The sequence below is a fragment of the Alligator mississippiensis genome, chromosome 9 (assembly GCF_030867095.1).
Source record: "Alligator mississippiensis isolate rAllMis1 chromosome 9, rAllMis1, whole genome shotgun sequence".
Lineage (NCBI taxonomy): Eukaryota > Metazoa > Chordata > Crocodylia > Alligatoridae > Alligator > Alligator mississippiensis.
This window is the reverse complement of record NC_081832.1, coordinates 39,694,057-39,709,155: the sequence shown is the minus strand read 5'-3', so window position 1 is coordinate 39,709,155 and position 15,099 is coordinate 39,694,057. Positions and strand designations below refer to the sequence as shown.

The 15,099-nt window shown below is 45.0% G+C and overlaps 1 protein-coding gene and 1 pseudogene across 5 annotated transcripts in view; one reads left to right on the top strand and one right to left on the bottom strand.

Moving 5' to 3' along the window:
• PCDH1 (protocadherin 1) overlaps nt 1-15,099 on the top strand; it is a 225,324-nt gene that overhangs the window by 54,788 nt on the left and 155,437 nt on the right. The window lies entirely within an intron of this gene.
• Nucleotides 3,709-14,926, bottom strand: LOC109281318 (TIMELESS-interacting protein-like; annotated as a pseudogene).

The window sequence follows — 15,099 nt, the reverse complement described above, 5'->3', positions numbered from 1 at the left end:
ACAACAGGGTTTTCCTTTCTTTTTTTTTGTTCGGATGAAAGTATGTTTTATTTGGAAGCACTGGCTGAGGAGCTTCTCAAGGAACAAAGCCCACGTGCAGAAACTAATAGGTTAAGCAACCCACTTTAAGCTGGTAATGGAGATCCTCCCTTTAGGGCACTGCTTCTCAACCTTTTTAAGCTTATGGCACCTCTCATTAGATTCAAGGCACCCCTTGTTGAACTCAAGGCACTCTTTGAAAAGTACCAGCTCTTTATTTTTACTCATTTTTTTGGACAACAAAAAATAACAAAGCAGTCTTCCTGTTGCAAAACTTAGAAAGAACATAACAGGGCAGAATGGTTTTAACGCAATGGTTCACTGTTTGAAATCTCTGGGTTTGTATTTTGAATCTTATTTGCACACTTAGCAGAGCTAATATTGTATGGCACCTGACAACATCTATGAAATGGTCTCAAGGCAGCCCAGGGTGCTGCAGCACCCTGGTTGAGATTTACTGCCTTAGGGCATGAGTATGCACATGAGTGAGGAGCAAGGAGCTAATCAGCAGCAACAAGGACAGTACCCAATTAATATGACACCATTGTCCTAATGTCTGTAGTAGAGACCATCACCTCCTCCTTACAGATCAAGGAATAACATTTCAGGTTTCCTAGTGGCATCTTTAGTGGCAGGACTGACAAATGCTGTGACATGAGGGTGACTGAAAACTTTGGGGATTTATGCACCATCCCTCTACAGCAGGGGTGGACAAAGTCTGACCTGTGGGTCAGATCTGTCCGGCAGTGGACTCCACTTCCCAGCTGCCCCTGCCCACATAGCTGGGGCCAGTCTCCATGGAGACTGCAGCTGCTGCACTGTGATAGCACAAGACTGTGGTTTCCATGGAGACAGCCCCAGCTACACTGGCAAGGCACCCAGCAGGGCAGGGTAGGGGGCTGTTCTGGAGCCACTGGGATCTTGTGGCAGGGGCAGCTTTGTTCGGGGCCAGGGCAGGGCCGCGATCTGCTGCTTGCACACTCTGGGCAGGGGCATGCAGGAAGTGGATCACAGCTCTGCCCCAGTTCAGAACCACAGCTCAGGACCAAGCTGTCACCGCTGCAAGGAGCTGGGGCAGAACCTCAATATGCTGCCTACACAGCCCTGCCTGGAGCATGCAGACGGTAGATCACGGTTCTACCTGGCTTCTGCTGCCACCGCAAGATCCTAGTGGGTCTGGAGCAGCCCCCTGCCCTGCCCTGCCCTGCCCTGCCAGTATGGCTGGGGCCAGTCTCCATGGCAACCCCAGCCTTGCACTATCACAGTGCCTAAAGAGTAAAGCACTGGCATTCTAAACCAGGGATTGTGGGTTTAAATTTCTTCTGGAGTAAATATATATATATTCTTGGGTGTACCTGAGACTGGGCACATCTACACAAGACACTAAATGTACAGTAGACTAATTCTACTGTGCGTTAGTGCCTCATGGCAAATGCTATACTGTTGTACTAATGCACAGTAGAATTAATCTACTGTGCATTGACATCACTAAAAAGGCATGCACTGGCTCTACTGCGCAGTAGTGGTTACTATGCATTAAGCTAGTACCTGTTATTGCAGGTACTGAACTTCATGTGTACTAACTATGACTCATTAATTCAGGTGTAAACATGCCCACTGGGCGTATCTACATATGCATTTACACCAGCCCAAATTTACTCTGGTGGAAGATACTCTGGAGTAAGGGTTTCTGAACAGGAGTCTGCACATGAAGGGATTAGGGAGTAGATTTGCACCCAGTTTCCTGCAGCCCTGCAATGGGCCCCTGCTGCCAGGGGGAAGCTCCAGGCTCCTCCTGGACTAGCACCCAGGGGGCATAAGGGTCTCCCAGCCTGAGCCCCGTTACCACAGACCTTCGGCTGGGAGAAAAGGGTTTCCCAGCCACTGCTCCCCAATAGCAATCTGGGAGTAGGGGGTTTAGAGCTCTTTGCTGCTGGGGCAGGGGGCAGAGTCTGCACCTGGGCTCCTGTGGCAGAGCCCACCCTGGCAGCAGGCAGCTCTTTTGCCCCTTGGCGGATGGCTGACCGGGAGCAGGGGGTTAGCAAGGAGGGGGCACAAATTAGCAGAGTGTTGGGCTGGGGTCTAGGTTGAGGGGGTGAGAATACAGACACTTAAATTCCAGGAGGATGGACAGATGAAATCTGAGAGGCATAATCTGAGGGACAATCCAAGAACAGAAACCAGGGATCAGAGAGCTGATGCCTAGTTTCAGGGGAGATCTGAGGTCAGAGAAAAATTCAGAATTCAGAGAAAAATTCAGAAAAAGCCAGGACTGAATCTGGAGCCCAAAGGACCAGAAGGAGCAACGAACATGAAGCTTGTCAAAACAGATTGAAACTGTGTCAAGGCATGCCTGCAGCCTGAGGCTGCAGGTGTACTTAAAAGGGGTAACCAGCACTTTCAGCAGCCAATCCAGTTGCTTACCTCTGCAGAAAACTGGAGCAGTCTCATTAGCTAGGGATCAGGGGCAGGTGTGATGGCTCAAGTGTTCGGCCCAGCTAGTCATGATTGATCAGAGGCCCTGACATGAAGGAGTTGTGCTGTTTGCCTGGAGCCTGTATTTAAGATGTCACAGAGGGATTGCCAGAGCTCATCCATCCCTCAGACCACTGCTCTTTCCTTCTTGTCCATGCTGGCACCAGTGATATTGCCATGAGACTATATGACGCTTATTGTGGGAGGATTAAACAGTTTGGAGCATGGGTTCTGTTCTCATTAATAAGTTGCACATAAAGGCCAAGACAGGGACCATCACATCATGGAGGTAAATGCCTGGCTAAGAAGGTGGTGTCAGTGTGAAGGCTTTGGATTCTTTGATAATGGGCAGATGTTCTGGTGAGGAAGATTGCTATTGAGAGACAGGATCCATTTGACTAGGACTGGAAAAAGCAGTTTGGGGAATCATCTGGCTGTCCTACTTAGGGGAGATTTGGTGGGGTGTTGCATAAAAGACTTCCAGCCAGAGCAAGCAATCTAGAGGGAAGAGGACTGGAAGAAGCAGTTCAACTGAGAAGAAAGGCCAGAGTCCTGGAACCATATAATGCAAGAGGGAAACAAAAAAGGGATGGAAGAAGGGAATACTTCAGAGGTGTGTATAAAAATATGACTATAGGGAACAAACAAGATGAGCTCGTAATCATAACCTGTGAAGAAAATTATCACCTGATTAGGATTACAGTGATTTGGTGGGGCAACTCTTATAATTGGAATGTAAACTTTGAGGTATACACCCTGTTTTGGAAAGACAGGATAGGGAGAAATGGTGGTGGCAAATATGACAAATATACAGTTTTTCCCTGGTTCAGGAGGAAGGAAGTAGCAGATCTGAATGTATTTGGGTAAAGATAAGAGTGAAATGGTGCAGAAGTGATATAGTGGCAGGGATTTGTTATAGATTGCCAAGTCAGGAAGAAGAGGTATATATATGAGGCACTGTTTAAGGAGATGATAATATTATCCAAAATTTTTGAGATTGTACTGGTGAGGGACTTTAATTTTCTGAATACATGCTGGATGTTGAGCAAGTTCCTAATCTGTGTGGAGGACAACTATCTGTTCCAAAAAATTTAGGATACAACTAGAGGATCATTTGTGTTGTATTTTGTCCTGACTAAACGGGGAAGAATTGGTTGAGGATGTGAAGGTGATGGGAGACTTGGGAGGAAGTGTTCATAGTATGATGAAATTCATGATCTGAAACAGGGAAAGCATGAGGTCAGCAGAACTAAGACCCTGGATTTCAGAAGTGTGGATTTCAATCAACTGAATGAAATAGTGGGCAAGATGCCATGGGAGGATGGATTTGAAGGATAATGGGGCCCAGGAGAGCTGGCAGCTTTTAAAGGAAGCCCAACAAGAAGCTACTATGACTTGATGGAAGCACAAGAACAATGCCACTATATCCAAGAGACAAACGTGGCTGCACAAGAAGCTTTTCGGATGCCTCAAAAGCAAAAGGAGAGCGTACCAGAAATGGAAAGATAGGTAGGTTCCAAAGGAAGCATAGCATGAAATAACAAGATCTTGCAGGAACAGTCTAAGAAGTGAAAGTAAAAAAAAAAGCTACATCTGTCAAGCAAAGTGAAGGACAAGAAAAGGTTCTATAACTATGTTTAGAAGAAAAGAATGATCAAGGAAACTGTGGGTCATGCTAAATAGCAAGGACGAGCTCTTCACAGAAGACACAAAGAAGCAGGGCTAATTCGACAGATATCAATAAGGATAACTTGGATAAGGACAGGGACAAACTGAGTGTTGAGATAATGAAAGAGACACAGAGTTTTTGATTTGTTTGAACAAATTTAAGCCAGCAGGGCCCGCTGAACTTCATTCCGTGGTACTAAAGGAACAGGCAAAGGGCATTTGTGAGCTCTTGCCAAAATTATTTACCAAATCATGGGAAACAGGCAGGATACCAGAGGAGTGGAAAAGGGCCATTGTTTCCTTTTTAAAAAAGGCAAAAAGAATGAGCTATGGAATTATAGACCCATTAGCCTTACTCCAATACTCAGGAAGTTACTGGAACATAGAAGAAAGTCCATTCACAAGCATCTGGAACTGATTACAAAAAGCCAGCATAGTTTTGTCTAGAACAAATTAAGCAAAATACATTTGATCTCTTTCATCAATAAAGTAACTAGCTGGCTATTTGAGGGGCATGCAGTGGCTATAGTGCATCCACTGCAAAAAGTAAAGCTTTTGACAAAGCCCCTTACATTCTTCTCATGAATAAATTAGAGAAATATGGGCCAGACAGAAACTACTGCAAGATGGATAGACAGCTGGCCCAGTAGCTGCAAGCAAAGGGTAATTACAAATGGTTCCACGTTGGAAAGGTTTTGAGGGGAGTACCACAGGAGTCAACACGTTTATTAATTATTTGAATGCTGGAATAGAGAGCTTCTGGAGAAATATGTAGACAATATGAAACCAGAAAGGATGGTAAACTCACTGGAGGACAGGCAGTTATTTAGAAGGATCTTAATAGACAAGAAAACTGGACTAGAGTCAATGGGATTATGTCCAATGCTGACAGATGCAATGTGCTACACCTCAGAAAGAATAATCAAAAATGAAAATACAAAATGGATGAAAACTGGCTTGATGACATCAATGTGGAGAAGGATCTGGGAGTCTTAGTGGATCACAGACTTAAGACAGAATCATAGAAAAGTAGGACTGGAAGGGACTTCCAGAGGCCATCTAGTTCAACCCTCTACCTGAGGCAGAATAATCCCTATCCAAACCATCCTATACAAACCATAATTTAAACTCTGCATAACATTGCCATCAACCCTGACACAGCACAGACCTAACATCCTAACCTGCCACAGATAAAGCAGGGGAACAAGGGAAGCCAATGTCCTGCTTCTATGAAATGGTATCAATGTGTGCTCAAGAGACTCTGGGTAGAAGGCCATGCCCTGCACTATAGAGGGAGGCAAAATCCCCAATAATTTGATCATTGGGTAAAATACCTCCCAAATATGGTGAGCAGTCTGATCCTGAGCAGAGATGCAAAACTCTTTAGCTAGGAATATCCAGTTTGGTTCCAGCAGGAACACCGACACATCCCAAACAATGTTCCCAGCCTTGGCTGTAGCCAACATCCAATACTTCTGAGCAAGGTTTAAAAACACCCTAACACATATAATAGAAAGTAGGGGATTGGGGGCGGGGGGGGGGGGGGGGCGGCAACCAGCATAGCCTAGAAGCATGGGAAATACCCATAGTAGAACATAGGCATAGCTACACCTAGACCATCTTTGACCAGTGGCTGTCCAACCTGTACTTGAATACCTCCAGTGATGGAGAGTCCACAACTTCCCTAGGTAGTCTATTCCACTGCCTCACTATTCTAACAGTGAAGAAGTTTTCCTGGATATCCAATTTAAAATTATTTTGCCGCAACTTCAAACCATTGATCCACATCCTCCTTTCTGCAGAAAGAGAGAAAAAGTGCTTTTCCTTTTCTTTATGACAATCCTTCAAGTGTTTGAAGGCTGCTGTCATGCCCCCTTTTAAGCAGCTTTTCCTCAAGCTGAATGTCTCTAGCTCAGGGGTGGCCAAAATACAGCCTGCAAGGCCAGATCTGGCCTGTGAGGCCATTCTATCCAGCTCACGGGGTCCCTAAAAAAATTGGAAAATTAATATTTCTCTGCCCCTGGTTCCTGTAAAAAATGACAGGAACCAAGGGCAGTAGGACCCAGGGGAAGCCCAGCGGGTTCCCACAACAGTGGGGCCTGCCCGCCCCACCCCCCAGCCAGAAGCCCCAGCGGGCTTCTAGCCTGGGAGCACGTGGCTGCCTTGGCGCAGGAAGCTCAGGTAAGTGGGGGGGGGGACCCGGACAAGGAAGGAGCATGGGGGGAAAGCAGTCCCTCCCCACCCACGCCTGGTGCCCCACACTGCAGCTGCTTGCAGCCCACTTGGGGCTGCCTGTGCTCACTCCAGACAGCCCCTCATGGGCTGCGAGCGCCTGCAGCGTGGGGCACCGGGTGTGGGGTGGGGGAGGGGCCGTTCCCCCCCCCCCCCCCCCGCTTTTCCTGGGCTCCTTCCCTGTGCAGAGAAAAGTGGCCCCTTGCCCGCCCCATGGCCGGCACCCCACACTGCAGGCACTTGCAGCCCCTGTGAAGGGGCGGGGCTACCCATGTGGCCCTCGACAGCCTGCCAAAACTGGGTAAGTGGCCCTCCACTCAAAATAATTGCCCACCCCTGCTCTAGCTCCTTCAGACACTCCTTCTATAATTTGCTTCCCAAGCCCTTTACCATCGTCGTTGCCTTCCTCTGGTCCTTCTCTAACTTTTTCACATCCTTTTTAAAATGTGGAGCCCAGAACTGCACACAGTACTCCAGATGAGGCCTAAGCAGTAGAGTGCAGAGTAAAGAGGCATTCTCACCTCCCATGTCTTGCACCTAATGCTTCTATTGACGTATGCTAAAACCACATTGGTCTTTTATGTGGCTGCATCACACTGCAGCTTGTTATCAACCCAGACTCCCAAGTTCTTTAGTGCTACCATACAGCCAGGTGACACCCATTTTGTATTTGTGTTTTTGATTATTCCTCCCGAGGTGTAGCACCTTACATTTGCTTGTTTTGAACTTCATACTGTTAGCTCCAGCCCAGCTTTCCAATCTGTCAAGATCCTTTGAAGTGTATTTGTATCCTTCTTGTTTGTAATCCTTCCCAGTTTCATGTCATTTACTTCATGTCAAGAAGCTTTCTATGCCAACCTCCAAATCGTTAATAAACACATTGAACAGCACTGGGACCAGGACAGACCCCTGTGGGACTGCTCTTGAAACTTTCTGCCATTCTGACATGGACCTGTTAATAATTACCCTTTGCTTGTGGTTATTGAGCCAGTTATCTATCCACCTTACAGTAGATTTATCTAGTTCACATTTCTCCAATTTGTTTATGAGAGGGTTATGTGGGACCATGTCAAAAGCCATGTTGAAATCCAGCATTCCCATTATCTACCCAAAGAAGGAGATACAGTCCGACACAATTTGCTTTTCATAAATGCATGCTTGCTGCTTGTGATCAGCCTTTCCTTCTCCAGCTGCTTGCAAATGGCCTTACTTAGGATATGTTCCAGTAACTTCCTGCAGGAGGCATGGGGGGTATGTGCCCCCTGGATTTGTGCATGGGGCAAGGGTGGATATAGGCTGCCTGCTGCAGGCTCAGGGCTCTCTGCCCTGCTGCCATTCCCCCAGGAGCTGCACACTGGCCGTGCATCCCCTGCCCACTGCTGGATGGGCAGGGGACACATGGCCAGCATGCAGCTCATGGGGCAAAGGCAGCAGGGTGGAGAGTCCCAAGCCCAAAGTGGGCAGCCTGCATCTGCCCTTGCCCCTCTCGGCTCTGGTTAGAGGCATCCCCATGCTTAAAACTGGTGGTGGCGGCACTTGAACTACAGTTCGTTTGCCAAACTTTAGTTTAAGCACCCCCACCACCATTTTTAAGTGCCAGGATGCTGATCCCTTGGATGAGCCACCCACGGTTCCATCTTGCTGCCCACCCCAGCCCCGCGGTCCCATTCACTGGCTTGGCTGGGCAGCGCCCCCAGCTCCAGCCCCTGTCTTTGCCCCACCCCCTTCCTCACCAAGGGGGCCTTGATCTGCTTCTCCCCCCCGCACCCGTTCCCTTCCCTTCCACAGACTTACCTGCAAGACGCTGCTCTCCATGCTACCTAACTGCATTCCTGTAAATTGGTTATTGGATCTGTATTGTCCAATATGCTTGGTGAATAATCAGCTATTGATATTGGCCAAGAAGATGTTTACTGGTGCACCCCTAATTTATTCCCCATATTTCTTGATTTGTATACATGCATTGGACGTATTTTGCATTTTGACCTACTCAATTTCCTTTTGCACCACTTGTTGCAGTCCTGTACTTCTCTGGCCCTTTCCCATAGTTAAGTTGCTTATTCAAGTCTTTTCTCCTTTGGACTTTGTGTTTTGTTACTGGAGGGTTATTGGATCTCTTCAACAGGCTCATGTTGGCATCCTTATCCACAGCTTCTCCCTCAGCAACCCTGACTTCAGCACCCACAGTTTCCCCCAACATTATCAGGCTGGCAAGACCCTGAGCCACAATGCTGCCCAACTGTTCATATGAGTGGCCTGCAGATAGGTTATTATGAAAGATTGCAGCAAAAACTGCATCTAATAATAATAATTGTTAATAATTAATTATTAATTAATAATAATTAGTTGGTCTAATAAAAGATATCAGATTCACCCAAAGAACCATCTTTGCTTGTCTGCATTTGAAGACTAGCTGCTGGGTTTTTTCAATTCTTTGCTGTTGTTCCTCTGTTAGACTGGTGCTTGAGCAAAAATCAAATTCTTCCCTCACTTTTTCAGGGAAAAAAAAATGTCTAAATCTTCAGGGACCATACTGAGCCAATTACTTTCCTTTCTGGCACCTTCATTACTTGTAAAATCTTCATGCAAAATAGGAAAATCAAGTCTAATTAATTTTAAGCAGGTTTGAACTTCCTTTTTATTTCCTAAGGATTCTACTCCATCAGTAAAATCATCATATTGCAGTTTCGGATACAGTGTATGAGCCCAGTGTTCCATGCATCTTATACGTGTCTCTAAGCCCTCTATCTCAGGCCCTTTACCTTTGAAGTTTACATTGTCAGATATATGGTGTAAGACTGGAAGCCCTCTTTCTGGAAGTAACCTTTTAACTGTTTTCTGGGCAGTCACAGGAGGATCCTTTATTTATGACAGAACATTTCCATTTGCCTCTCCATTTGCTAGGGCCCCTTCAATATCATCTCTCCCTAAAGAGGCAGGAGGTTGAAGAGGTGGAAATGTTTCATCTTCTGTATGCTCATAATTGAGGAAGATAAAGCATGTTGTCATGTATTGGATCTATCTTCTTCACAGCTAAGGTATTTCTCCTCAGCAAGCCCCATACGGACTTCTCCACAACCCTGCAGTGGGTGGATTCCTGCCAGTTCATAAACTGGATCTGCAGTGTGATGCAGCTGCATCAACAGAAGCATTAGGTGTAAGACACAGGCAGTGATGGTGCCACTTTACTTGGTGCTTTCAGGGCCTCTGATCAAACACACCTAGCTGGACCAAGCACTGGAGCTATCACACCTACCCTTGATCAGCTACAGCTGATAATACAGCTGTCCCAGTTCTCTGCAGCCATATTGGCTGCCAACAGTGCTACTCACCCCTTATAAGCACACCTGCAGCCTCAGGCTGCAGGCACATCTTGCAGGCATACCTTGACACAGCCTTGGTCTGTTCCAGCAAGCCTCACTTTCACAGCTCTCCCTGGTTCTTCTGAATTTTGACCCCGACTTTGGCTTTCCTAACCTTGATCTTGGATCTTCCCTGAAACTCAGTGCTGGTTCTGCTCTCTCTGGTTTCCCTGGCATTTTAACTTGGGTTGCCTTCTTTGACCCTGATCTCAGATTCTCCTTGGAACTTGGCATGGGATTTCTGACTCCTGGCTCCTAACCTTGGCTTACATCTTGGATTGTGTCTTTTGGATCTCCCCTTTTGGTTCCCCTAGAACTGAGCGCCACGTTCCCTGCTTTGCTGACCCAGGCTCCTATCCAAAGATCTGATAGTTTGTGCCTCTGTCCTGCTGACCCCCTAGATGTCCCTCAGTATCCATCCATGGGTTTGGCCACCTATGTCCTGACTGAACCCTCTCAGCCACAAGCTAAAGTGGGGGTCCAGAGGCAGGTGAAGGTTTTGGAAAGAAGTCATATGAGGACAAGCTGAAAGAAAATGGCATGTTTAGCTTGCAGAAAGGGCATGTAAGTGACATTACAACAGTCTTCAAATATCTGAAGGGCTGCCATACAGATGAGGGTGAACACTTTTGCTCTGTCACTGCAGAGAATAGGACATATAGCTATGGCTTCAAAGAAGTGATCTCCAACTTCCTGGATAACTGCTGTAGACACTTGGCTTTTGGGTTAAAGCACAGACACACCTGCCTCCGATGTCTAACATCCACTAGTAGTGTTTTTGTCTAGGTAGAATTATTAACTTGTGCTTTCCCAGGGCAGGCACATATAGAGGAACTGTGTACTTTCCCAGCCAGGGTGCAGTTTACTGCACATGCTCAGTAGCCATGTTGATGCTTAAATTCCACACTGCATGTGGCGAAGGATCACAAACTGTGTGTAAGAGCCAAAAAATGGCAGTTATATAGGTAGGTAAGTGCCATCTGAGTGTGTAAAGGAGACATGCTTCATCCACCTCCTTCAGTATATACATCTACATCACATTTCAGTGGAGCAGCAGATTTGGAAGGATTTTTAGAAGCCACATCAGTAGATTAGAAGCCAGCAATTACTTTCTGGAGTTGTCTTATTCCATTGCACCAGGATTACTGGCTGATCACTGTGGGAAACGTTAGCAAGTTGGAACCATGGTCTATATAACTTGGCTAGGTCTCTTAGTGAACTCTGGAAAATTGACATAGAAATTGTAGTCAACTGTAGGCCAGGGGAAAGAAGAAAAAACAACAAAACAAACGGAAAAAATATACCAACCCAAGGACAATTTCCATTCACTATGAGGACTCTTATTTCAGCTGACATCAGGACTAGCTGTAATAGTATGAACATACCTGGCAGTGCTATACCACATCAATGTGCATATCTGTGACACTTCTTGCCAGACCTAATCTGCCAACTCTGGCTTAGATCAGTCTGTTCTTAGGCAAAATACTTGGTAGACAAGAAGATAGAATTGGCTTGATGGTTAGAACACACAAATGCACAGAAAATGTCCTTTTTTGAATCCACTCTTTGTCAAAGGCACTGATCACAGACACATTGGGATAGCCACTTTAGCTATCTATAGATAAATAAGGATAAGTATGAATGTTTTAGGCCTCTGACAGATCTTAAAATAATGGCACTATGGGGATCTGAGGAATTCTGTATCCCATCCCAAACACTGCACATCCTGCTATGCGACAAGTGGATGGCAGGTTATGACATTTTGCATTGGGCCTAAAACTCCTCATATTCCAATCACACCACTGTGAGGCTGTCCCTTGCCTGATCTTGTGGATTGGGCAGGGAGCACCTTTGTCTCATATTCTGTGGCTGCCCCATACCTGATCCTAGAGCTCAGATGAGCATCAGGTTCCAGTTCCAGGCAAAGCTGCCTCCAGCCTGATCCTGTGGTTTGGGCTGGGGGTAACTCCTGGGACCCAGGGCTGTCTGGGGCCAGTGCCAACAATCAGTTGATTGTTGGTACTGGCCCAGGCAGCCCCATGTCCATTTCAAGATCCAGGGCTGTCCCCAGATGACGCAGCCCCTGTCTGGAATACAACATATGCCACACATTCAATCTAAGGTGCCAGAAAAAACGGCCAGTCACAAAGCTGTGGCTGGCTTATGGCACCATAAATTGGCTGAATATATGTAGTTTATGGCATGAATAATATATTAATCACACCATAAATGTGATGTCTTTCAAGGTCTTTAGAGATCAGGACTATTGGACTGGCATATATGGCATCTAAACCTTAATAACACACATTTTCATTCACATCATCATAGTCATGCAAGGGATTTCTGCTGCTTTCTGATGGATTGCTAGTATAACAACAGGGTAACGCTGATGAATCTTTACCTCGTTGAAATCAAAAACAACTCAGAAAACTTCTTGAGGAGTCTGTTAGTGGCCAATTATCCTTCCACAGGTTCATCCCAGAATTACTGTTTTGTCAGTGTAGATTTCCCACAATCTACTTGTTCCCTATCAACAACATTTTAAAATGTGAAATATTTGTTCCAGAGGAGGCCTGAGCACAAGGTTCCTACTGCATGACTCCACTGTAGTGGAATAGTGTATACCTTTGCACTACTTTTCCTTATTCTCTGGGTGATTTTCAAAAACCAAGAAGAATACAATAATTATTTAATGGCTAAGGCAGTTCTTGTTCGCAGATCCACTACATATGTCCATTCATCCTCCTGTTCAGCTCTCAGACCTTTTAGACCAGATCTCATAGAAATATGATCAGAAGTTTTTGAGTTGTGGAGTACCACAGAAAGAAACTCCTTCCTACAAGTTCTAGAAATCCTGTTAAAAAGCAGGATGACACCTACCAGAAAAACAGAGACTTCAAAATCCACTTGCAGTGCCTCTATACTATCATCTCAAAGAACCACTGTTACTATGTCCTAAAAAGGTTCATGAATAAGCTATGTTTTTCACCTCTGCTTATTCACACTACCCAAACGTGGTTCCTTCTGTCTCAGAGTTCTGTATAAAACCTGAACTCTGTGTTGGTGGCAAAGGAACTGATATGATTGAGGGGTTGTTGGCTGCAGCCATGTTGATCTAAGGACATAGGCAGGCAAAGGTATTTGGATAAATGTGATTATCTTTTATTAGATCAACTAATAGTTGTAAAAATGTTCTTTGCAAGCTTTTGGGCACAAACATCCTTCTTCAGGCATTGGGAAACTCTGCTGCTGCTATGTGTTCTCGCCAAGGTAGAACTTTAGTTTCTTTTCTACCTTGGAGAACTCAGAACAACAGCAGAATCTCCCAGTGCCTGAAGAAGGGTGTTTGTGCTTGAAAGCTTGCACAGAATTTTTTCCAACTATTTAGTTGGTTTATTAAAAGATACCACATGTACCCAAACAACCTTGCCTGATATGGTTGAGGGCATACCATTCCAGTATTTATTTCAGGGCATCTGCTTACCAGAAGGGAGAATTTGGCCAGAGGTGCCAAGTGCCACGTATGAAAACATAGTGGCTAGGAATGGTGTTTGGGAGCAATGGCAGTGAAGACTCAGGAAATGGCAGGAAAGGCCAAGATTATATACAGGGTATGAGAATAAGCAGTCTCTTAGAACTGCTGAGAGGGCCACAATGGGATTGAGAGAATGGCAAGGTGGTGATCAGAAGTTACAATTACTTATGGGAAAACCACAGAAAGAAGCAATCATTGTTTTATACCTGGGGCAACAGGCATTCTGTGGGAGTTTTGGGAAAGGTTTTAGAAATTACAGTCGCTTGTTTTCACATAACCTGCTGATTGGCTGTGCATGGTCACCTTTAACAAAAGACTGTTCGCTAGTTTGTGGGGAGATAGTCCTTTTCATAGGCTTAGCAACCTCATATAAGATAGCCTGGAGTTAATAAGACACATATTTTTAATACTAAGGGGAATCATACAATCATAAGGTTGGAAGTGGTCCCAAAAGTTATCTGGTCCACCCCCAAGCACAAATGTAAGCTTCACTATTTCTAAACTCTCCTAGGCAGATTTATATTTAGTCTCTTCTTGAAAGCCTACAATGAAGGAGATTCTGAATTTTCCCAAGGCAGTTTGGTCCATTGTCCTACTGTTCTTACACTTAGAAATTTTTTCCTGAGCTCTAATCTAAATCTGTTTTGCTGCAGTTTAGTACCATCACCTCTTATCTTGCCTTTTCTGGGAAAGTGAAAACAGTTGTCCAAACTTCTCCTCTCTTCCCACCCCCCTATATTCTTTATAGCACCCTTTCAGATATTTGAAAACTGTTGTCATTTCCCCACAGTTAGTCTTCCTTTACTCAGGTGGCACACCTGATTCTCTTGACCTGCCTTGTATGGTTTGCATTCCAATCCCTTTATCATCTTTGTAGGAGGGTTAGAGTATCTTTTTCACTTACTTTGGGAACCTCTCTACATGATTCCTAAAATACTGTAGCCTAAACTAGACATAATACTCTAGCTGAGGCTTAACCCGCATCAAGTAGTGTCTTCCATATAATGGTTCTATTAATCCAGCCCCAAATTGAATTTACTATTTTTATAACATATTACTCACCCTTGTTGAGTCTGTGATCCATCATAATTCCTAGATCTTTCTTGGCAGTGCTATTGTATGAGATCATTTGGTTTTTCTTCCTTAGGTGTAGCACTTTACATTTGTCTTTGTTGAATTTCACTTTGTTGTCTGTAGCCCATTACTTTAGTTTATCAGGATCATTTTGAATTCTAATTCTGTCCTCCAGAGTGTTTGCAGTTCCTCCCAGTTTTGTGTCACCTGCAAACTTGATCAGTAAGCACTCTGTTTTTGACTCCAAGTCATTAATTAAAATGCTAAGCAGCACCAGACCCTGAACAGATTTGTATGGAATGCTAATTGAGATCTCTTGACATTCTGACATCAATCCAGTTATAGTTACCCCCCTTTTTTTTTGTTTATTCAACCAACTGTCCATTCATCTAGTAGTAATACTGTCTAGCCCTATTTCTCCAGTTTACTTACAATGTCATGTGGGGCTGTGTCAAAGATCTTACTAAAAGTCCACTGCATTCCCATCATCTACCAAACTAGTTGCTCTGTCAAAGAAGAAAGACAAGTTATCCAAAGCCATGTTGGCTCCTAGCGACTATACCTATTTTCTCAAAGTGTTTGCAAAACAACGTTTATAATTTGCTCTGGTAACTTCATAGGTATTGAAGTAAGGCTGACCAATCGACAATTCCTGGTCTTCCTTCTTTTCTCTTTTTAAAGATGGGAATTACAGTAGCCCTTCTTCAGCCTACT